At 41.5% G+C, this 24,783-nt stretch overlaps 1 long non-coding RNA gene across 1 annotated transcript; it reads left to right on the plus strand.

Moving 5' to 3' along the window:
* Positions 1–12,895: 12,895 nt before the first annotated feature.
* LOC138844483 (uncharacterized) lies at positions 12,896–15,937 on the plus strand. The gene is made up of 2 exons (XR_011380372.2): positions 12,896–13,038; positions 14,067–15,937. It is a non-coding gene; the product is annotated as an uncharacterized LOC138844483 (long non-coding RNA).
* The last annotated feature ends 8,846 nt before the right edge of the window (positions 15,938–24,783 follow it).

The raw sequence follows: 24,783 nt of genomic DNA on the forward strand, positions 1-24,783 counted from the left end.
TGAGCTGCCAGGGCTATGGAGGCCTTTTGTGACCATAGACTCCATCGTTATTTGGACACGGGCATAAGCAAAGAGGATGTTCTCCTCTCCCTTCAGAGAAGAGTGTCTCTCTCCTTCTTTGATGACCCTTCCTTTCCTCTGAGGTCTCGCAGAGATCCTCCGTGTAAGGTTTTTTTCCCCTCAGAGTCTTGTCTTTCCATGCCTGAGATGCTCTTGCAGGCCTTGCAGCCCAACCACAAGCCTGATCTGATGGTGCTCAAGTCAGTGGCCCAGGGTTGAAAGCTTCCCTGGGGGAGGAATGGAATGATCTCCTGGCAACTCCCCATCCTACGCCTTGACCTAAAAGCAACTTCCCTGCTGCGATGCATTACTGTTTCTCTAAGGCTCCTGAAGAAATGAAAGATGTTCCCAAGCAAAGATAGGTCAAAGCAAAGACACGTCAAATCTATTAAAGAGAGCGAGGCATTTCTCTCATGAACACTGGAGAATAACCAAAAAGAACCTTTGCTGACAAGAGTATCTTTTTATTTTTGTGATTTTGTTTGTTTCACACTTATTTCCTGAATGTTAGGGAGAAATCATCTTATTTACATTTGAGTATAGTTAATTAATAGAGAAAAAAGAAAGAATTTAAAAGATAGAGCCCCCTATAGATTATACATTATGAAAGCTAGCCTTTGTTTCTTGGGCTTATTCTACCCACTTCCAACAACAATTCCAGCTCCTTTCCCTAGAGAATCATCAGGAAGATGAAACCCAGTAGCATTGGTCTAAAAAATATTTTCTTCTCCTCTGCAGACCCCAAGTGGACCATTTTAGTAGAATTAGTTCCATCAATGGGAAGGGGAAGAGTCCAGCAAGCCTTTCTTGAAATTATAACCACATTTTTTATATTAATGTGATAACTGACATTGGTTTATCTCCTGAAAGATGGGAGAATTTTGCAGCTATCTGAAAAGCCCTTCAGAGGGCCTCATAGAATACAACTAACAGTGGTGCAGTGGTTTCATAGACACAAGATTTTTGGTTTATCTCTGATGTTCCCTAAACACTTGCAATGTTTGGTTATATAGAGAAAGGAGAAATATTAAACAATTTTTATTTCAGTTGACCTTTCACAGAGACCAGAAGTAATTTTGTTTGAATTCTCCATGTCAGTATGAGACAATACTGGGCACAACTGGGCAGTGTTTTTGTTTGTTTGTTTGTTTTTTGTTTGTTTTTTGACAGGCAGAGTTAGTGAGAGAGAGAGAGAGAGACAGAGAGAAAGGTCTTCCTTCCATTAGTTCACCCCCCAAATGGCCGCCATGGCCGGCACTGCGCCGATCTGAAGCCAGGAGCCACGTGCTTCCTCCTGGTCTCTCATGCGGGTGCAGGGCCCAAGCACTTGGACCATCCTCCACTGCCTTCTCAGGCCACAGCAGAGAGCTGGACTGGAAGAGGAGCAACTGGGACAGAACCGGCGCCCTAACTGAGACTAGAACCCAGAGTGCCGGCACCGCAGGAGGAGGATTAGCCTAGTGAGCAGCGGGGTCAGCCGTGGGCAGTGATTTTGTCCAACACTTGGTGAGATTTATTCTCAACTGCTTTGTCAAACTGACATTTTATATTAAGCCCACAGAGAACCTATTGATATATCAGACTTCTATAGCTTCAGGAAGATCTTAAACCCAAGTAACTTTTTCTATACTACTATCATTTCCATGTCTATAGAAATCTGACATATTTGAAAATATCTGTTCAGGACCAGGAGACATCCTAGTGGAATGGTCTAGAATCAGACTGGATTTCAAGAGTTACTCTCTTACTTACAAATGCTGTGATTGGACTATAGATCATAGAGGTTAAGAATACAAGCTGTGCAGCTAGATTACTAGGTTGGAACCCTGACTCCATCATTTCTTTGCGGAATAATCACAGAGAGATTCTTCAGACCTTTGAGCTTCAGTTTCACCATCTGTGAAACGTGGAGACAATGGCATCTATTTCCAGATGCTGAGAAAGGGAATACAATACGCTGTTGCATGTAAAATGCTTTGAGCAATGTCTGGCACACAGTAAGTGCTCAATAAAAATTAGTTATAATGATATTATTATTCCTTACAAAGTTTCTGAACTTTAGCCAAAGCCAGGAAAAATCAGTAAGGAAAGGAAGCTAACCAAGGAAAACTCAGAAAAGTTCTGAATCTGGCCAAACTGGGCATCAGGTGCTACATGCTCTTTGGCATCTTCCCCGCATTTTGCTATCTTCTATCAGCTTCGTCCTGTGGCATTCCATGCAAGCTCCATGCACGCTCCAGACTGTTTCTCTGCTCCCTTCCACACTCTTCCTCATCAATCAACTTTTTTAAAATATAGTTTTCTATTTTTAATTGACACGTAGTAGTTGTACAAATGCATTTACTGGGACAAGGTGACATTTCAAAACATATATAATGTATAATAATCAGATCACAGTTGCTGGCCCTCATCAATCAGCTTTTACCCATACCATTCCCATTCTCTCAGGACTTTGCTCTGAACCAGATGACAATAAAAAGATGCTTGAGAGGACCATATCTTCATTCTCCCCAACCAGAGGTTCTAGAAGACACAGAAAATCACCCCAGTGCAATTTAAGTGCTATGAGAAAGAGGGCAATGTGTTTCCTAATCAAAAAGCATCATGAGGAAATTAAAATGCTGAGATTAACCTGGCAGTTGGGGGAAGGAGTAACATGGAATAAAATGGAATGTAATAAGATTATATTCAAGATAATCAATTAGAAGGATTTAGAATAAATCTATAGTCAAGTAAGATAGTGATCCCCAAACTAATGGAACTCAAGGTTTTTTTTTTTTTTTTTTTTTTTTGACAGGCAGAGTGGACAGTGAGAGAGACAGAGAGAAAGGTCTTCCTTTGCCGTTGGTTCACCCTCCAATGGCCACTGCGGCCGGCGTGCCGCACTGATCCAAAGGCAGGAGCCAGGTGCTTATCCTGGTCTCCCGTGGGGTGCAGGGACCAAGCACTTGGGCCATCCTCCACTGCACTCCCTGGCCACAGCAGAGAGCCGGCCTGGAAGAGGGGCAACCGGGACACAATCCGGTGCCCCGACCGGGACTAGAACCCGGTGTGCCAGCGCCGCAAGGTGGAGGATTAGCCTGTTGAGCCACGGCGCTGGCTCTGTTTTTTTTTTTTTTTAAACTTTTTAACTGACACAAAATAATTGTACATATTTAGGGGGTACAATATAATTTGGTACATTTACAAAATGTATTATGATCCATTAAAGGTAATTAACATTTGTGACTCCTTAAACATTTATCTTTCTATTTTCTGGGAATCTTCGAACTCCTCTCTTCTTGCTCTTTATAAAATGTATAATAAATTGTGAGTGATAGTCACACTATTGTGTTGGGAGGACATTAGACCTTCTTTTTTGATGTTTCACCATTTCGTCATTGTTTCTTTACAATTATTCTATTTTTTAAAACTTTATTTGAGTTCTTTAAGTTTCATGTATTTCAGATATACAGATTTAGGAGCACAGTTACACTTCTCACCCTATTCCTGCCCTGCTCCAACCTTTCTTTGACGTTAGCACTTAATTCTCATAAATAGTTATGCTTTCTTATTATCCAACCTGCCTTTATTCCTCTTCAGCCTTCCCCATCCCAACCTCTGCTGGCCACCATTTTACTTTCTATTTCTGGAAAATCAGCTTTTTTAACTTCAACAGGTGACTTAGGACATGCAGTGTTTCTCTTTCTGTGTTGGCTTTTTTTTTTTTTTCACTTAACACCTAAGAAGATTTTCAAAAATATAGATGTTCAGATTTTAGACCAGAGCAGAAACTTTCTGTATCTAGGGACTAAGCTTCTGATTATTTTACTTTTTAAATTTTTATTTTTATTTATTTTAAAGATGTATTTAATTATTTGAAATTCAGAGTTACAGAGAGAAAAGGAGACACACACAGAGAGAAATCTATCCACTGGTCAACTTCCCAAATGGCCGCAGTGACTGGGGCTGTGCCAGGCCAAAGCCAGCAACCAGGAGCTTCTTTTGATTCTCCCATGTGGGTTCAGGGGCCCAGGGACTTGGGCCATCTTCTGCTGCTTTTCCAGGTGCATTAGCAGGGAGCTGGATCAGAAGTGGCGCAGCTGGAACTCAAACCGGCACCTATATGGGATGTTGGACCTGCAGTAGGAGGCTTAACCTGCTGCGCCACAGCGCCAGACCCCAGATTATTTTACAAGGTGATCCCACTGTTCAGCCAATGATGAAAACCACCAATGGTAGACTATGCTGTTTTTGTTTGTTTACAAAGAAAAGGAAGAGTTATAGTAACAGACTTCTTACGATGACCTAACAAGGTTACCAACCGATCAGATTTGAGAAATAAAGGTAAGGAAAGATGCCAAGTAAACTTAGATGCCAGGCTAGGATGTCTACAAATTGGTGCAGTCATGATAGAAATCTTGGAAATTGTGGAGGGGAAATAGTGTTGGAGGGAAGGTAATGAGTTTGAATCAGAGTAGATAGCAGAATATCTGAATGATTCCATCATTTCATAATACCAAACAATGGGCGGCACCATAACTACTCTGACTGGAAGATTTAACCTTGAATTGATTGTTTATTACTTTTTTTTTTTTGACAGGCAGAGTTAAGAGAGAGAGAGAGAGACAGACAGACAGACAGACAGAGAGAAAGGTTTTCCTTTCTGTTGGTTCATCCCCCAAATGGCCGATACGGCTGGAGCGCTGAGCCGATCTGAAGCCAGGAGCCAGGTGCTTCTTCCTGGTCTCCCATGCGGGTGCAGGGCCATCCTCCACTGCCTTCCCAGGCCACAGCAGAGAGCTGGACTGGAAGAGGAGCAACTGGGACAGTATCCAGCACCCCAACCGGGACCAGAACCCCGGGTGCCGGCATCACAGGCAGAGGATTAGCCAAGTGAGCCGCGGCCTGCTCATTACCTTTGGCCAAATGCCTGGATGAAACAAAGTATTAGTAAAGAAAGATGGAGTAAAAGGGTGTCAAGTATTTCTTCTATGATTTGTTTGTTTTGTTTCTTTGTTTAGTTTCTTTTGGGGGATTATAAGTTATCTGTATGTTTATCAAAGCTATAAAATTAATTCCCAGAAAAATAACGTTAGAAAAACATGCATGAAGTGTTCTATGGAGCTCCGTCTTAAGAATATCCTCTAGGAACTAAAGGGGGTACCAAGGCAGACAGTTTTCTTGTTGTTATTATTATGGTTATTGTTGTTATTTTAAGATGGCGAAATGCAGACAGAAAGGAAATATAAGTAGGAAAGGATAGTTATAAAAAGGATGTTACAGGATCAGTTTTTTTTTTCTAAATATGATATCAGTACTGAGTCTCAAAAGGAGGCATTATCTGTCCCAAATGTTTTTGTGTTCTTTTTCCTTGATTAAAATGTTGAGTTATTATGTGCAGTTGTCCTTAAAGCATCCTGACAACCACAAGAAAATATCCCAGCTCATGATAACTGTCTGCATTTTTAATAATGGCTAACATCTTCTACAAATAGGATTTGGGTGTCTAGAACTTTTGATTTGGAAAATGAAACAGCTCTTGTTGTTTCTAATACAAAAAGGCAGCCTAATTTCCAATGCTCTGTTTTAATTTGGGTTTTACCAGCCACTGGTTTTATTGAAAGTGAAATCCATATTCCTGTTAAGCTTTAGTATCTCAGCTCTAAAATAGGAAAACCACAACTTCAGCAAAGAATTGGGAATGAGGTCCTGGCATCTTTCTTAAAAGGAATTTGGATAAGACTTCTCAGTAAATGCTCACAAATTATTTACACCATATGCTGAAATATACACAAACAGGTTTAGAAGACCTGGTTGAATTAAATGCAATGACTAGATATGCAGAAAAAAATGGTGGTTTTCTTATGAGATTCTTATCAACTTGAGCTGTGTTTGCTCTAAGATGGCGAAAAAGGAGGGACGAAGGTCAAGGGTCACTGACAAGACGTGCTTGAGTTCTTTATTTACATGAAGAAGCTTTGCAACTACAGGTCAGGAAAGTGGACTGATTGGATCAGTGAGAGCCACCTCTATCACACCATGGGGAGAAGATGAAGAAGGGCGGCTGTGTCCCTGAGGCTTCCATCCTGGCTTATTTAGGGTTTGACCAAACTGGAGGGATCCATCAAGCTTACAGGCCACCCAGGTCAAAATTAAACTGAACCCCAAAACATCACAGGAGTATTTTTACTTTATTCATTGCAGTTAAAAATCCTGGAATTATCTCCTTGTGGGCTTTGCACCAAAGAAAACAATGGCTTGTAAGAATAGGGAGTCTCACCTAAGATAGTGATCATCACACTGACAGAGAGATTTCTTTGTATAAAAATACTTTGTAGGGAAATTTTAAATTTTCTTATCCCTGAGGGTCTGTTCATGCTAATAATACACACTAGAACACAAATCTATCAACAATTGGAGCCTGAATTTGCACCCGAGGTTATTTGGTACCAAGCAATATCTCACCCTTTCTGTCATAGAAAGAAGCCAATGCTGGTGTTTCTGTGACGAAACTTTGAACTCTTGATATTGAGTCAGTCTGATACCTCAGCATTCCTCCAGGTTGAAACTCTCACCCGAAAGACAATGCCTAAATCATTGCTCATGTTGTTTCTGTTAACATGGCATCTTCCAATCATGTGTCTATACAGTTGTCTAATCTGAACCACCCTACAGGCTAAATGGATAGCAGAAGCTATCAGAGAGGTGGCCTGCAGATTGATGTCCAACCTAGTGATAGAGGAGATACAGAGGGGCCAACAATAGCAGCTGTCTCTGGCCCACAGTAAGCAGCATCTTAAGATAAGTGTACAATCTAATTGCACAAGTTACATCCTACTTGTCAATATGACCTTCACAACAATAGCAAAGATAGTAAGAGCTAAGACTTAGGTTCTTAGTATGTTCTAAAAAATTCATTCAATTAATTTTAATAACAACCCCATTAGGTAAGTATTGCTATTACCTCCATGTGAGTAAACTAAGGCATTGAGAAGTTAAGCAACATGTCTAAAGTTGTCTAACTACAATGTGGTAGAGCCGTGATACTAAAGAGGAATCATATGACACATTATGAAGGTAGCTAGGGTTGGAAGGATAGTGATCTCTGAATGATGCCTACAGAGTTGTCTATGGAAAAGTGGAAATAAAAAATAATTTGGTTTTGGTGCAAAAAAATTTCAAATCTGTGTATTAGAGGAGTTCTCAAAAAATTCATGAAAAAGATATATTACAAAAAAAACTATGTATGGATTTCAAAATATTTTACACCAAAACAAACATGTTTTAATTCCATTGTCCAGGAACTTTTTGAAACACCCTCATGCTATGTCACAAGAAAAGTGAGAACTGAAGTTGAAGATGGATTTAGAGTTACTAATCAATTTACCTTAAAGTGAGATTTCCCTGGATTATTTTTAGGTGGACCTATAATGAAATCCAAGTTTCCTTAAATGTGGAAAATGGAAGCAGAAGACTCAGTGTCAGAGTTGTGTAAGAATGGCTTGACCAGCCATTGCTGACTTTGAAGACAGGAAGAAGCTATGCAACAAGAAATGCCCACAACCTCTAGAATCTGGAGAAGCCAAGAAAATAGGTTCTTCCCTAAACCTCCAGGAAGAATGTAGCCTTAACTTTAGCCCAGTGAGTCCTGTTTTGGATTTTTGACTTCCAGAATTATAATGAAATACATATGGTTATTTTAAGCAACTAAATTTGAACTAATTCTTACAGCATCAGTAACAATCTAATATATTATCATTCCCATAAGTTGATTTGGATAGCATATACAGTTTTAAAAATGAGAGCCAAGCCAGTTTATGTCCTGGCTGCTCCATTTCCAATCCATCCCTGCTGATGGCCTTAGAAAAACAGCAGAAGATGGCCCACGTGTCTGAGTCCTTGCCACCCACGTGGGAGACCCAGATGAAGCTCGGGGCTGCCAGCTTCAGGCTGGTCCAGCACTGGCCATTGTTGCCATCTGGGGAGTGTACCACTGAATGGAAGATTCTCTCTCCCTCTCTCTCTTTCTGATCCTGTCTCTCCCTCTCTTTCTGTAACTCCAACTTTCAAATAAAATAAATCTTTTAAAAAATTTTAAAAAGTGAGAGCCAAGAGGCATCTTTAAACTGACAATGGAGTACCTGCTCTGACTTTAGCAGTTAATGGAAATTACCTTTCTGAAGGTTCACTCTCCTTTGTTGCCTGAAATTACATAGTTCAAAACAAAGACTCCCATAAGTCTAATTCATTTGAATGGATATAGAAATAGCTTGGGTAAATTTCTGAGCCTCTTGCTAATACTGCCAGTGTAGTAACAGATCATCTGGAATCTTGGCTCAGCCTACATCCAGAGCAGCCTCTTAGAACTTCATCTAAGCCAAGCGCTTCCTGCAAAAAGGATGTACCTAGAAGGCAAAAGTTAGGGTCTTGACATCAAGTAGAAATGGGCTTAAACCCAGTCTTTCCACTGCCTGGCTGAATAGACTGAAAAGTTAGTGAAGCTGCCACAGCTACACTCTCTCAGATTATAAAACAGAGAATAACATTCAACTTATGCACTGCTTATGGCAGAAACACAGAGCTTAGACCAGGTCTCCAGTACATATCCGTTCCTCTTTCCCTGTCCTCCCTTTCCTTACCTCCCCACCCTTACCCCTAACCCCCACTTCCTTCTTGACCCACAGCCAAGATTTGCTATGTCTTTCTCTGATCACACAGTGATAATTCTGTTTGTCTGGGCAAACTCGTCACAGAAAGTACCTTTATTTCACCGGAGCCTGGAAATTCACAGTAAGTGGAAGATCAGATTTTAGACATTTTATTTGTTCTCTTGTTTCACTTTCACTTGTAGTTTCCTTGGCAAATTTGTGTGTGTGTGTGTGTGTGTGTGTTTTATTTCTACAGGTATAGCTGGATGGATTCAAGAAGAGAAATGGTGGGGCTGGCGCCATGGCTCGCTTGGTTAATCCTCCGCCTGTGGCACCTGCAGCCCATATGGGCACCAGGTTCTAGTTCCAGTTGCTCCTCTTCCAGTCCAGCTCTCTGCTGTGGCCCAGGAAGGCAGTGGAGGATGGCCCAAGTGCTTGGGCCCCTGTACCCCATGGGAGACCAGGAGAAGCACCTGGCTCCTGCCTTCGGATCAGCGCGGTGCGCCGTCTGTAGCGTGCCGGCCACAGCGGCCATTGAGGGGTGAAGCAACAGAAAAGGAAGACCTTTCTGTCTCTCTCTCTCACTGTCTAACTCTGCCTGTCAGATAAAAAAAAAAAAAGAGAAATGGTAGCACAAAAGATCTACCCAATGCAGAATTCATTTCAGAAACAGGGAGGGTTTCCCAGGATTAGCTAGTATGAGAATGTTTACTAAGTACCAGGTTCTGGTCTACATATCGCACACATGTTAATCCATTTACTCCTTTCAGTGCCATGAAGTAAGGACTGGTGTTGGTAGACAAGGAAACTGAGACCCAGACAGGTTAAGTAGGTTATCTGAGATCATATCTTAGTAGGAAGCAGCACTAAACTTGAACCCAGCAAACAGTTTCAGAATGCATGCTTTCTGCTGCTCATCAACTTATTCACCTTCTTTCCCCAGAAGCTCTCTCTGTAGGACATCAAGAGATGATAGATGGGGAAAACACGGAAGAAAATGAGTCATGAAGAGCATCTGAAATAGGTATTGAGCTTATGTCATTGAAATCTGATGCTGTTTTCAAATATTCATAATAGAGGCACTAATGTTTTATCTATGGGCAGGTAACTCAGTCCAATCAGCCTTGTGTTTCTAAGTAATGGTGTCAGAAAGCCAGCTGAGAGTCCTGATAAAAGATTTGGGGTTTTCTATTATTTCTAAGTGCTAACATTCCTGACCAAAAACAATCTCAAGGTTTCCAATGGTGGCCAGAATATCAAGCCTGCCTACTCTCAGAGAGAAAATAATTTCCATTTCAAGGAGCTGAAGTGGACATTTTCTTGGCTGAGTGTTTGACAATGCTTCTTTACTGGAAATACCTACATTTCTTCTTCCTGAACCAGACTTCCATTTATTTAACTAAAAAAAAAAGTCCATAGATACCATTTACTTCCTTCCCTTTCAGTGGTATTGAAGAAGGAGGGGTCAAATCTTTCAATTTTTCTGACTTATCTAGAAGTCAATCTAGGATTCAAGTCCGCTCCAGTGATTTCTCCTCTGGTCTCCCTGCCACTCAGCCATGTGTGTTTCTTTCTCTTACACACAGGCTCTTTTTGGCCACCAGTAAACACACTGACCTTTGAAATATGGAAAGAAAAGCGCTTTGAAATCAAACTGGCATAAACAGTGGTCAGACAGCCGTCATCTGGAGGCCGAAACAAAGAGGAGCATAGTTTTCAAGCTGTCTTCGTAATTACACGAAGCAGTTATCACGCAGGCCCCAGTCTGAGCATCACCCCCCAAACAAACAGCTGAGGTCTGAGAAAGCACATAGACCACTTTGTTGCTCTAGCATACTGCAGGGTGGGAACCCACGCCTCCCTGCCGCCCCCCACCCCATTCCCCAGCCCAGTTCAAAATCACATGTGGCTGGGAGTGTTTTTCAGGCCTCCAGGCTCTTTCCTTTCTTCCTTCCCCATTAAATCCCTCTGCTCGTCTTGGCAAAGGCCTTCAGGTGAGGTAAGTGCCAATTAAACAGCAAAGCACTTGATATAGTTCAAGTTTATGACTTAGAGCTGGGCTTATATGAAATATGGTCTTCTCCCTGGTCCAGAAGCCTTGATAGGTAGAGAGCAAATATGGTTAACATTGGATTCATTTTTGTTACTGCCCTAAAAATGATTTCCCTTTCTGGGGTTTGTGCAAATAGAAAGTAATGCAAACAAACCCAGAAAAGAACAAAACCGATTCTGAACACTTCAGCTGCAAAGATAACTGGAGCAGAAGGCTCAGCAAATTGGGCTTTTGGAAAAAAATAATAGTCTTAAATTTCTTAGGGGCGCTTTGCAAATAAATATGGCCAGGCTTCCGAATGAGGAGGAGAGATGAGGATATGTAGTTTAAAGGACGTCTAAAGCTCTTTGCAGTTTTCAAATTTGAATTTGTTTTTTCCTCTGCTAACAATGGTTTTAGTCATGTTACAATCACTTGAGGGTTATCATGTCAGTTTATGAAAATTATTTTTGTGAATTATTTTTAGGCCACAGTGATCTGAGACGTGACCAAGAAAATGATCTTTCTTGACATCTCAGAGCCTCTAAAACCAAGAGGTTTGACAAGAGGAACATTAATAAGTGAAAATATATTCCCAAACAATTTCTCTAATCATTAATTGTGCTCCATTGTTAGATAGTTTCAGAGCCCACTGAATTTAGCAAAGGGAATGACAGATGCATATTAAAATGCATGCAAATACTACACACACACAAGCCACATTTCAATATATTGTTTTGCATTCATAATTTCAGTCTTGTGATTTGTATTTTCATTTGCTTGGGAACAAAGACTTTCTTCTTTCCCCACTTGGGAAACAAGGCAAGACTTGTTCCTGCCAGCATCCTAATAGTATTCCTGAGAAAGCAGCAAACCTAATGGTTCAGGAGCCGCTCTCCACCACCTGCTTACTGGTCCCTAACAGGAGCTGCATTCACAATGCTTTGAGAAGGTGAAAATATGCAATCAATCAGTTGCTTTGTCACATAATGGCAAGCAATCATATTTTTTGTTGTATTAAAATGGAGCAGACTGCTTTTTTAAAAAAAAAAAAAAACTAAGCTGTTTAAACATACGATCTATTCAAAAGGAGGATGTGGCAGAGTGACTGCCAAGCATTTACCAAATCCCATTTCCTTTAAACTCAGGGTCACAAACAGACCACATTTCCCAGTATGCCTTGCAATTAGGTGATTTCTGACTAGTGGAATGTGGGCCAAAGTGACAAAGTGACACGTATGATCTGAGAAATCTCCTGCATTGTGCTTTTCTCTTGCTCTTGACTTCCTGGCAAGATGCAGAGGATTGGCAAAAGAAGGGTCAGTGCTGTAAAGGAGTCTGTAGGTGGAGGGAAATCAGAGTGTGGAAAAAAAAGAGCATGGAATAGTGTCTCTGCCCCATCCCTCCCCTCTGACCAGTGATTCACAATGATCCATGGTACATATTCATCGTGTATTAGCCAGCCTCCAGCGGTGCCTATTTTCTGGTATTTATACCCTTGGAGCCACCCACTTCATGGATCCAGGGTCTGTCTATGGGACCAACAGCATATGGCAGAAATCACTTCCACGATTAGCTTATTACACATCGCAGCTTCTGTCCTGGGTGTTGCTCCTTCTCTCTCTTGGATGACTCCCTGTGGGGAGCCAGAAGCCACATCTTGAGGTTGCTAAGGGCAGTCTATGGAGATACTTCACATGATGAGGAATGTGGACCTCCCTCCAACTGTTGGTGAGGAATTGAGGCATGCTGACAATCAGGTGAATGAACTTATAAAAGACTGCTCCAGTCTCATTTGATTCTGCAGCCCAGCGGAGACATAGTGTATAACTTTATGAGGGACATTAAGCCGGAATCACCAGAGACGCTTTTCCCAGATTGTTGACTCCCAGAAACAGTGTGAGAAAAATGCTTATTGTTCTAAGCTGCTAAGTTCTGGAGTAATGTGTTACACAGCAATCAATGATCAATAGAATAAGAATAAGAGGTAAACCTTTATTATTTTAAGTCACTGACACTTTGGGACTGTTTGTTAAAACACCTGATAAACACTGACAAATACAGCAAGATGATGCTTATGGAAACCATGTACTTTGGTTGTATGGGTAAAGATTTTGGAATGTTCTCTTCAAAAGAACATTTTAACTTATTTAATTATTTTTTATTTTCCTAGATTTGAAAGGCAGAGAGAGAGACACACACAAGACAGAAAGACAGAGTGATCTTTCATCTGCTGGCTCACTCACCAAATGGCTGCAATAGTTATGGCTGGGCCAGGCTAAAGGCTAGAGCCCAGAGAATAATTCACATCTCACAGTAAGTAGCTGGGACCCAAGTACTTGAACCAATATCTGCTTCCTCCCAGGGTGTGAATTAGCAGGATGTCAGAAGAAGTAGAGCCAGAGCTTGATTTTGATATGCGGGTACCCCAAACAGCATGCCAACAGTTGCATCAAAGCCTGTCTTTGATTTGTTCTTGAGATGTCACTGCCTGACACAGAGCATGGACAAGTGTAGGCACCGAGTAAATAACGATAAGTAATGAATGAGACTTTCAGTCAGATCTGGAATGTGGTCCTTTATATGATATGTGCACAGTCAACACTGTTAGAACAGCTACTACTTTAAGGCTAGACTGTCAGGTTATTGTCACCTAATCCTAGGAGGTAGGATTATTTTAGAGTTGGAAAAATGCTAGGATTGTAGTCCTATCAAATGTAGAGATTATAGTTTGCCAAAGACTCATGTAAAGAAGACCCAGTCATGTAGTTGTGTTGTCATTCTAGATTCTCACGCATAGGTTTCTATGGACCAGGTTCTGCTCCAATAGCTACACATCTTATTTACTCCTTTTAACAAACTGATAAATTGTGTGCTTTCTTCTGACTTTACTAATGAAGAAAGAGTCTGAATAAGGTTAAGGTTAAACACCTTGTCTCAGGTCACAAAGAAATGGCAGAACCTGTACTTGATCACTGGACTTGGAGACTTCTAAAATCTCATGTCACCCATTATACTGTCTTGTCCCTTCAGTTTAATTCTCCAAAGAAACAGCATGGAACAAGAATTTTCAGGAAAGAGCCACTAAATTAACAGAGTGGATGACAAGATATCCCTTTGAATACAAAAAAGAATAATTGAGAATTCTAGGCTTGAGAGATTCAGGTTAAGAAGCATTATGATCAAAGTTTATTTCACTTTGAAGAACAAACATGTATTTACCCAAACTGAATTATACCCCAGGGATGGGGCCTCCCTTGAAGCTTGTCTGAGATAGTTTAGGAGGGCTGAAAGGCATATTGCTTTCAGAAGGCCGGATACAATCCCCACTGTGTCCATTCCAGGAACAGGACCCACCACCAAAGAAACCGCAGTGGAGAACAGAAGAGCATCCTGAATCACAGGGCACAGGGCACAGGGCAACCAGACTCTGTGGTGCAACCAACAGGAGTGATGCTTGGCCTCTCTGCTAATTGGCTAAATGTTTCCTATCTATTTCCATTCAATGTCTGCAAACCTCAAAGAAATCAGAAATGGAACAAAGAAGCCTTATAAGTGGATTGACATCTCTGTGTGTGCTTTTCCTGCCAGCCTCAGTTTTGCTTGTTTTCATGGGAACATGTGAACCTGGTGAGAATTCTGGGCACGCGTTCGCTGCAGGCAGCTCACTGAGTTCTCCTAACCCAGTCTTGTGGAAGTTGCTGTTTACAAGGAACACTGCCAATAGGTTCATGGGAACGTTTCGTGACTTCTGGATGTTTGCAGAACTGAGGGCTTTTGAAACCTGATTTCAAGGCTGACCTAGAGTCTTGGGAAAAAAGATAATGACCTGTGGAAAGAAGTCAGGGCTAATACAGAAAATCCTCACTTATTCTAGCTCTTACAAATTTTGGTGGTCAAAGTATGTTCCTCTCTGTCTGAGATAGTAAGGCAAATTTTTAATCTGTAACAAGTGGTGCTAGACAGTTTTAAATTTGTCTTTCATTTCATGGGACAATAGGTTTACCAAAAAAGAAATGAGTGGTGCATTAAATTTTTGTGAGGATATTGCAGTTGGGTAAAATAATATACTAAAAAAAATTGGAAGGACTGCTTAAATAAAAAGGAGTTGATATGTCAATGACAACATACTCTAAATAATTTACTTAAACAGGGTCTCAAGGGTCTAATTCTAACAGGGACCACGTTTGCATTCTTTCACTTGTAAACAAGAATATGGACAGGTGGTTAGCCTCCCGGTTAAGATGCCTATGTGCCACAGGGGATGCCTAGATTCAATACCCAACTCTGGTTCCTGACTGCAGCTTCCTGCTAACACAGACTTTGGGAGGCATCCATGATGATTCAGATACTGGGTCCCTTCCTCCCATAGGAGACACCTGCATTGTGAGATACCTGCATTGAGTTCCCAGCTTCAGACTTTGGCCAGGCCCAGTTCCAGCCACTGTGCGCATTTCAGAAGCGGGCCAGTGAACAGGAACTCTGTCCATTCAATCTCTCTCTCTCTCTTTCTCTCTCTCTCTCTCTCCCCTTCTAAATAAATAATTAAAAAGAACACTTAAAATGTTCCCCAGTTTGGAACATTCACATACTTATTTATACTAGTACTTGTTTTCTCTCAATCACTCTGGATTGATGAAGTCTTGCTGAAGAAATAAAGAGCATGTACTTATGCAACCCCCTAGTCTTTTCCAGCTGTGACTCACAAAATCAATGATCTAGCATTAATTCATCACTTTAGGCTCTTCCATTAGAAAAAAGATCATTAAAAAAACAGCTAATTGCTGTCATTATATAAAAAAATTAGGGTCCACCAAAATGGATCACTGATGTGCACCCCCTGTCAGGGCTGAGGAAATTTTTTTTTTCTGCCAAGGGCCATTTGACTGTTTATATCATCATTCATGGGTCATACAAAATTATCAACTTAAAACTTAGCCTACTATAGATTCACTGAATTTCAAGTTCTGCCTGCAGTTGGCATGGCAGGGCCAGACCAAATTATTTTGGGGGGGTCTTCTACTGTCTGAGAGCCAGATGCACCTCATCCCTGCAGGAAGCAGCCTCTGTGAGTTTCCAGATATCCCGCATTTGCCCCATGTCACATATGTTTGACCTGCATGTTCTCCTTTAGTAATTTCTCTCATGTCTATACCAGGAACTACAGAAGCTGAATAAAAAACTTCTATATACAAAGAAATCTTGAATATATGAAGTGATGGATGCTAATTATTCCTAATTTGATCATTAAAATCTATGCATGTATTTAAATATTACATTCTACCCCATAAATATGTACAATTATTTTTTATTAGTAAAAATAATTTAATAAAGAAAGAATGAGAAAAAAAAGAAATGAGGAAAAAAAAAACTTCTACAGAATTTACACCAGTTTGGAAATGATTCCAGACTTTCTGTTTCTGTTTTCTTCTGGAACTACCTCACTTTTCAATGATTTTGTTAGTTATCATATTCTTTGTCTTTTAGTTTTCTCTCTTTGCTTAGTCTCAGTTGGACACTGTGAACCCCAAGTCATCACTTACCAACTTACTTAACATACATTCTAAGCTGATTTTTGATTGAGGCTCATGACAATATAAGCCCATCTTGTCAGTAATAGTGTGTTGCTAGGTTATGATGTCCAGTAGTTTAGGCATATTACATGCATTTTCCGTTTACAGTAGTTTCAAAAAATATTGTATGGATTGGGATGTAGTCCCAAATACATTGTGCATCCATTTGTGTGTTTAAAATTGTAAATGTGGAACAGGCATTTGGCCCAACAGTTCAGACCCTGGCCAGGATGCTTCCATGCTGTACCAGGGTATTCGGGTTCGTCTCATGTCTCTGTACCTGCTTCCAACTTCCTGCTGATGTACACTCTGAGAGGCAGCAAGTGATGGCTCACATACCCGGATCCCTGCTTCCAATGAGGGAAATCTAGATGGACTTCCTCACTCTCAGCCTTAGCTTAGCCCCACCAGGCTGTTAGCAGCCATCTGGGGAATGAACCAGAGGATTATGGATCTCGCCACTGTCTGTTTGCCTCTATCTATTTTCTTCTCAAATAAACAAATAACTATACAATTTATTTTTTAAAAAGTAAATATGAGGGTCTGGTGTTGTAAGTGGTTAAGCCACCACCAGCAATGCCAGAATTCCATATGGGTGCCGGTTTGAGTCCTGGCTGTTCCACTTCTGATCTAGCTCTCTGTTTATGTGCCTCGGAAGGAAGAGCTCTAACTTCATCTCTCCCTCTCTCTGTAACTCTTCCTTTCAAATAAATAAAACAAATTTTAAAAAATATATAGTTTTATCAGGGAAGAGAAAGCAATGGTTGGTAAAATAAGGGATGTAAAATGGATAGTGAATTACTTAAACAATAGTCTTCGAGTCTCAGTGTGAAGCTGCATTTTAAAATTAATACATATGAACATCCAAATGTCACCTAACATATGGGGATTGAATGTCACTTTGTCCTCTCCTGCTCGTGTACTTGACTGGCTAACCTGATGGCTCTCTGCATGTGGCAAGGGGATTCACGAACAGGAATGATTATCCAGCTTCACAGTTGGTACAAAGTGTATTCTTTTCCATTATGCTTGGAATTCACCCATTCATTAAATTTATATCAAACGGTATTGATATGTAGCCATATCTCTGCATTTGACACTTTCCTGTGGAAAAATTTTTTTTAAGATTTATTTATTTGTTTGAAAGGCAAAGTTACAGAGAGGCAGAGAGTTACAGAGAGTGAGAAAGAGAGGTCTTCCATCCACTGGTGCACTCCCCGAATGGCCGCAATAGCCACAGCTTAGCCGATCCAAAGCCAGGAGCCAGGAGCGTTTTCCCATGAGGGTGCAGGGGCCCAGGGACTTGCACAATCTTCTGATTTTCCAGGCCATAATAGAGAGCAAGATCAGAAGTGGAGCAGCCAGGACTCGAACTGGCATCCATATGGGATGCCAGCACTACAGGCAGCAACTTTACTGGCTACACCACAACACCGGCCCTTTTGTGGAAATTTTAATGTTCAGAATCTCTGTGCAAGTTCTTTCCCTGTCTCCAAAGTTGCTATACTTTTCTGGGGGCAGGCTGAAAGTGATGAGAATTAACAATCCCCCACCTTACCCCAGGAGCTCTCAATCCATGACTGATCTAATTGGGATATAAATATCCATTATGTGGAATAAATCTGTAGTGTGTGTTTTTGTTGGCTCTTCAGTGAGACTCAGCTCCAGATGTCCACCCTTTCTTGGCTGCCTTCTCTTTTCTGCTCATTCCTCCACATCTGTAGTGTGGTATTATTTTCCCATACCAAATAAACTATGTATACCTGAACAACTGTCTTAGATCTGCTTCTAGATATAGCTAGGATATAACTAATGACCATTTCTTGAGCCTGTACTCTGTGTTCATTATTTAGTTGGGGAGAACCACATCTAAATGGATAATTACTTTACAAAATGTTAAATACCATGATAGATCCACGAATGGGATTCACTAAAGTATGAATTCACCTGGGTTAGTGGAGATTACAAGGACAGGGAAACTGGGCTGGCCTGTGAGGTCAGACCAGTATGCAAAAATCACTGTTGTCCTAATATCTGGCTATATAATGTGTAGACTCTCCTAACTCATTATACTGGAACTGAACTAACTATCATGACAAACTTTTCTTATATATCATTTCTTGGTTAATGGAATCTTCAATCACCAGTAATCCAAGTTGGGAAGGTCATTATCTTACTTTGAAGCCACATCACAATCTTTAAATATGTCTCATACAAATTAATCCCCATGACTCCTGAATTAGTCCAGGGTCACCTGGATGATCACCCTGCTCTCATATTCCAGGAATGGGATGTACATTTCCCTCTAAGGGAATATACATTCCCCTACAGAATGGGCAGCCCTCTGTGGCCATATGACATCCTCTGTAAATCTTTCTCACTGAGCCATCGATGATTGTAACAAGGATAGTCACTTTCTCTTAGGGGAACTATTCCACAGATTGGCCTGTGACCTTTGCTAAAGTATGGCCTGAAGAGATGGTATGAGCACATTGAACTCTTCTTGGGAATTTCAAACAAAAAACACAGAGAGAATGAGGCAATAAGTATGGGAATCAAAATAAGAGAATTTTTTTTGAATCATGACTATGAGAATGATGGGACAATGCAGTTCTAAAGGGGTAGAAATTTAGGGTGGAAGAATATATGAGGCAAACACAGAAGCTACAGAAATCCAGTTAATAGAGAGGTGAAAACCAGATGTGTATTGGATTAAGATGGCAGAATAGGGAGGGAGTTTGCTGCTCAAGTCTGGGAGATGATAGTTAAAAAATGGACAGAGTGCAGTCTCAGGGAAGAGTTTGGGAGAAAACAGCAAAGGAAACTCTAAACAAATTGGAGGAACATATCAAACAAACATGGAGAGTGAGGACGCAAAAAAACCAGATGCCGAGAGCCTCTGCACCAGCGTTGGAGAGTGAGGTGACACCAGACTGCAGCAGCCCAAGCCACTGGCAATAAAGCTGCAGGAAAGGCCTAGAAGAAATCCAGCTTTGAGCCCTATAGGGGATAGTATACAGCCAAACTAGAGGAGAAAAAACAAGGGGCAGAGAATGATTTCTCTCTCCCCAATCAACCTGCCTCTGCGTCCTGTAAAAGCTGATAGAGAGCAGGTGCCATTCCGGACATACGTAACAGCTGCACCAGCTCATGTCCATAAGCTAAACCAGCCAAGTGGAGTCTCCTGAGTCTGGTAGGGAGAACAGACTGGGGGCTGGGTGCTTGTGACTGTGGGAGGCTTGTGTGGGGGGGACTATGAGAACATTGAGGCTGCATGTGAGGACTCAGGATGTGGCTGGGGTATTGGGCAGACACTGTGGGAGGCTCCACATGCTCAGGGTTTCCTGGTTACCAAATGAGGGACATTGCTGGGGAATCTGAGCTTACACTGAGGGCTGCACAGATCCTTTGTGTGGTCCTTGGGACAGAGTGTACGAATAATAAACTCACTGGAGCTAGCACCAAGGCACTGGTCTCCTTTGAGGAGAGGAGCTCAGCTGAGTCTATGCCAACAGACAAGAAGAAACCTACCTTCTGATAAAAAAAAGGAGATTTACCGTACCAAACCTGGGTATGTCACCTCAGACACAACCTCCACCCTGGAGCACTTTACAGAGCTCCCTGACCACACCCACCACATGCCTCTAGGTAGTCCCTGAAAGCTGACACTCCATTAATCCAACTGTAACAACAGAACTGGTGAAGCAGAAGAAAGAATATCCAATTTAGAAGACAAAGCACAAAAAATTACACAGTCAGACTAAACACAAAAAGAAGAAATAAGAAAACTAAAAAACACTGTTAAGAATCCTCAGGATACTATCAAACAACCCAATAATCAGGTTCTAGGAGTTCCTGAAGGTGTGGAGAGAAAGGATCAGAAGGTCTTTTTTGGCCAGCGCCACAGCTCAAGAGGCTAATCCTCCTCCTGCAGCGCCAGCACACCTGGTTCTAGTCCTGGTCGGGGCACCAGATCCTGTCCCAGTTGCTCCTCTTCCAGTCCAGCTCTCTGCTGTGGCCCGGGAGTGCAGTGGAGGATGGCCCAAGTGCTTGGGCCCTGTACCCCATGGGAGACCAGGAGAAGCACCTGGCTCCTGGCTTCGGATCAGCGCAGTGCTCCGGCCACAGTGCACTGGCCACAGTGGCCATTGGGGGTGAACCAAAGGCAAAGGAAGACCTTTCTCTCTGTCTCTCTGTCTCTCACTGTCCACTCTGCCTGTCAAAAATAAAAACAAAAAAAGGAATGTATTTTTGGTGAAATAATAACAGAAAATTTCCCTAATTCATAGAAAGTAAAGGGACATCCAAATATAGGAAGCACATAGAACTCCTAAGAGACATGACCAGAAAAGATCTTCATCATGACACATTGTAATCAAACTCTCCAGAGTAAAACATAAAGGAAAGATTGTAAAATGTGAATGAGAGAAACGCCAGATTACTTTCAGAAGGTCTCCAATTAGACTCATAGCAGACTTCTCATCAGAAACCCTACAGGCTAGGAGAGTATGGCAAGATATATTTCAAGACTTAAGAGAAAAAAAAGTCAACACAGAATAATATACCCTGAAAAGCTCTCATTTATGAATGAAGCTGAAATAAAGACCTTCCATGACAAACAGAAATGGAAAGAATATGTCAACACATGTCAAGCCCTGAAGAAGATGCTTAGGATGTGCTACACACAGAAACACGGTCATCACTACAGAAGAAGATAAAGGAAGGGCATCTCCCACTAAATGTCCAAAGGATATCCAAAGTAAAAAATAGGAATGTTTATGAAAAAATGGCAGGACAAAGTTGTTACATATCAACAGTCACCCTGAATATAAATGGCCTTAACTCTCCAGTTAAAAGGCACAGACTGAATGGTTTAAAAAAGCAAAACCCATCTATTTGCTGCCTAAAAGAAACACATATCACTAACATGCATGCAGACTGTAAGTGAATGGGTGGGAAAAGATACCCCATGCTAACAGAACCAAAAAAGAGCTGGTATAGCCATCCTAATATCAGATAAAATGGACATTAACACAAAAACTGTTAGAAGGACACTATGTAATGACTGAGAGATCAATTCAATTCAAAAGAAACATGTTAACTATTATAAACATATATGCACCCAATTACAGGGAACCTGGCTATTTAAAAGAAATGTTAGGGGGCCGGCGCCGCGGCTCAATAGGCTAATCCTCCGCCTAGCGGCGCCGGCACACCGGGTTCTAGTCCCGGTCGGGGTGCCGGATTCTGTCCCGGTTGCCCCTCTTCCAGGCCAGCCCTCTGCTGTGGCCAGGGAGTGCAGTGGAGGATGGCCCAGGTGCTTGGGCCCTGCACCCCATGGGAGACCAGGAAAAGCACCTGGCTCCTGGCTCCTGCCATCGGATCAGCGCGGTGCGCCGGCCGCAGCGCGCCGGCCGCGGCGGCCATTGGAGGGTGAACCAACGGCAAAGGAAGACCTTTCTCTCTGTCTCTCTCTCTCTCTCACTGTCCACTCTGCCTGTCAAAAAAAAAAAAAAAAAAAAAAAAAAAGAAATGTTAGGGGCCTGGCACTGTGGCACAGTAGGTTAATCCTCTGCCTGTGGTGCCAGCATCCCATATGAGCACCAGTTCTAGTCCCAGCTTCTCCTCTTGCAATCCAGCTCTCTGCTATGACTTGGGAAGGCAGTAGAAGATGACCCAAGTGCTTGGGCCCCTGCAGACACATGGGTTCCTGGCTTCGGATTGGCACAGTGCTGGCTGTTGCAGCTATCTGTGGAGTGAACAAACGGAAAGAAGACCTTTCTCTCTGTCTCTCCCTCTCACTGTCTGTAACTCCACCTCTCAAATAAATAAATAAAATCTTTAAAAAAATAAATGTTAGTGCATTTAAAGAGAGATGTAGACTCTAACACAATAGTAGTGGGGGACTTCAACACTCCATTTTCAGCAATGGACACATCAACCAAACAGAAAATCATCAGGGGAACAGCAGAGTTAATCAACACTATAGATCAAATAGATCTAACAGTTATCTACAGAACTTTTCATCCTATAGTTGCAGAATAAACATTCTTCTCATCAGTGTATGGAACCTTTCTAGGATTGACCACATGCTAGGCCAAAAAGCAAGTCTCAGTACATTCAAAAATCTGGAATAATACCACACATCTTCTTAGACCACAAGGCAATGAAGCTGGAAATCAGCAACTCAGGAATCTCTAGAATGTATACAAACACATGGAGACTGAAAAACATGCTCCTGAATGAACAGAAAGTCATTGAAGAAATCAAGAGACAAATCACAAAATTTCTGGAAACAAATGAAGACAATACAACATATCAAAACTTATCCAATACAGAAAAAACAGTGTTAACAGGGAAGTTTATAGCAATTGGTACCTACATTAATAAATTTGAAAGACACCAAACAAAGGAACTATTAATGTATCTCAAGAATCTAGAAAAAAAAGCAAACCAAACCAAAAGCTAGTAGGAGAAAAGAAACAAAGTTGTAAAAGAAATCAACAAAATTGAAATAAAGGAAAACAATACAAAGATCAGCAAAATGAAGAGTTGTATTTTTGAAAAAATAAACAAAATAGGCACACTATTAGTTCAACTAACCAAAAAAGGAGAGAGAAGACTCAAATCAATAAAATTAGAGTTGAAAAAGGAAATTTAACAAGAGACACCACTGAGATAAAAAGAATCATCAGAAATTACTATAAAGAACTGTATGCCAAGAAACTGGGAAACCTAGAAGATATGGATAGATTCTTGGACACATACAACCTACCTAAATTGAGCTATGGAGACATAGAAAACTTAAACATACACATTACCAAAATGGAAACTGAATCGGTAATAAAGACCCTCACAGCAAAGTCCAGGACTAGATGGCTTTCTTGCTGAATTCCACTGGACATTTAAAGAAATAACTCCAATATTTCTCAAGTTATTCAAAACAATTGAAAGGGAGGGAATTCTCCCAAATTCCTTCTATGAAGCCAGCATCACCTTAATTCCTAAACCCAAAAAAGACACAACAGAGAAAGAGAACTATAGACCAAACAGATGGATAGAGCAATGGAACAGAATTGAAACACCAGAAATCAATTCAAACATCTACAGCCAACTAATATTTGATCAAGTATCCAAACCCAATCCCTGGAGTAAGGACAGTCTATTCAATAAATGGTGCTGGGAAAATTGGATTTCCACGTGCAGAATCATGAAGCAAGACCCCTACCTTTCACATTATACAAAAATTCACTCAACATGGATTAAAGACTTAAATCTACGACCTGACACCATCAAATTATTAGAGAGCATTGGAAAAACCCTGCAAGATATAGGTACCGGCAATGACTTCTTGGAAAGCACCTCAGAAGCACAGGCAGTCTGTGGGGAGCAACCCGGACTGGACTGAGTTACTGGAATTAAGACTTATTCTATGCATCTGCTCTCCCACAATATGGCGCTGGGAGAGAAGAAAACAGCTTCTACACAGCTGCCTCCAGTTCAGCCAATAAACTGTAGGACCTGCTCCTGATTGGAGGAGAGCAGCATACTCGGCATGTGGGCAGCCGAGTTAGGATTGGCAGAGGAGGACTATAAAGGAGGAGAGAGACGGCATGCACCAGGAACATCTAAGGGGAACATCTAGCTGAAGGAACACCTGTGCAGCCCCCGAGAGAGCCGGCTGGCGGTGTGCCGCTCCCCTGCGGAAGTGGGGAAAGTGGCCAGGGGGAACCGCCCTTCCACGGAGGTGGAAGGGACAGTAGCCAACCCGGGAAGAACCAGCAGCAAACCCGGGGAGGGCCGAGCAGACGAAAGAACAGCGCAGGGTCCTGTGTCGTTCCTCCACGAAGAGGGGGAGCGACAGCAGTCAAAGCCAAAATTAACATTTGGGATTGCATCAAATTGAGAAGTTTCTGTACTGCAAAAGAAACAGTCAGGAAAGTGAAGAGACAACCGACAGAATGGGAAAATATATTTGCAAACTATGCAACAGATAAAGGGTTGATAACCAGAATCTACAAAGAAATCAAGAAACTTCACAACATCAAAACAAACAACCCACTTAAGAGATGGGCCAAGGACCTCAATAGACATTTTTCAAAAGAGGAAATCCAAATGGCCAACAGATACATGAAAAAATGTTCAAGATCACTAGCAATCAGGGAAATGTAAATCAAAACCACAATGAGGTTCCACCTCACCTCAGTTAGAATGGCTCACATTCAGAAATCTACCAACAATAGATGCTGGTGAGGATGTGGGGGAAAAGGGACACTAACCCACTGTTGGTGGGAATGCAAACTGGTTAAGCCACTATGGAAGTCAGTCTGGAGATTCCTCAGAAACCTGAATATAACCCTACCATACAATCCAGCCATCCCACTCCTTGGGATTTACCCAAAGGAAATTAAATTGGCAAACAAACAAGCTGTCTGCGCATTAATGTTTATTGCAGCTCAATTCACAATAGCTAAGACCTGGAACCAAC

Source organism: Oryctolagus cuniculus, chromosome 11 (genome assembly GCF_051225735.1).
Source record: "Oryctolagus cuniculus isolate XC-2025 breed Fujian yellow rabbit chromosome 11, ASM5122573v1, whole genome shotgun sequence".
NCBI lineage: Eukaryota > Metazoa > Chordata > Mammalia > Lagomorpha > Leporidae > Oryctolagus > Oryctolagus cuniculus.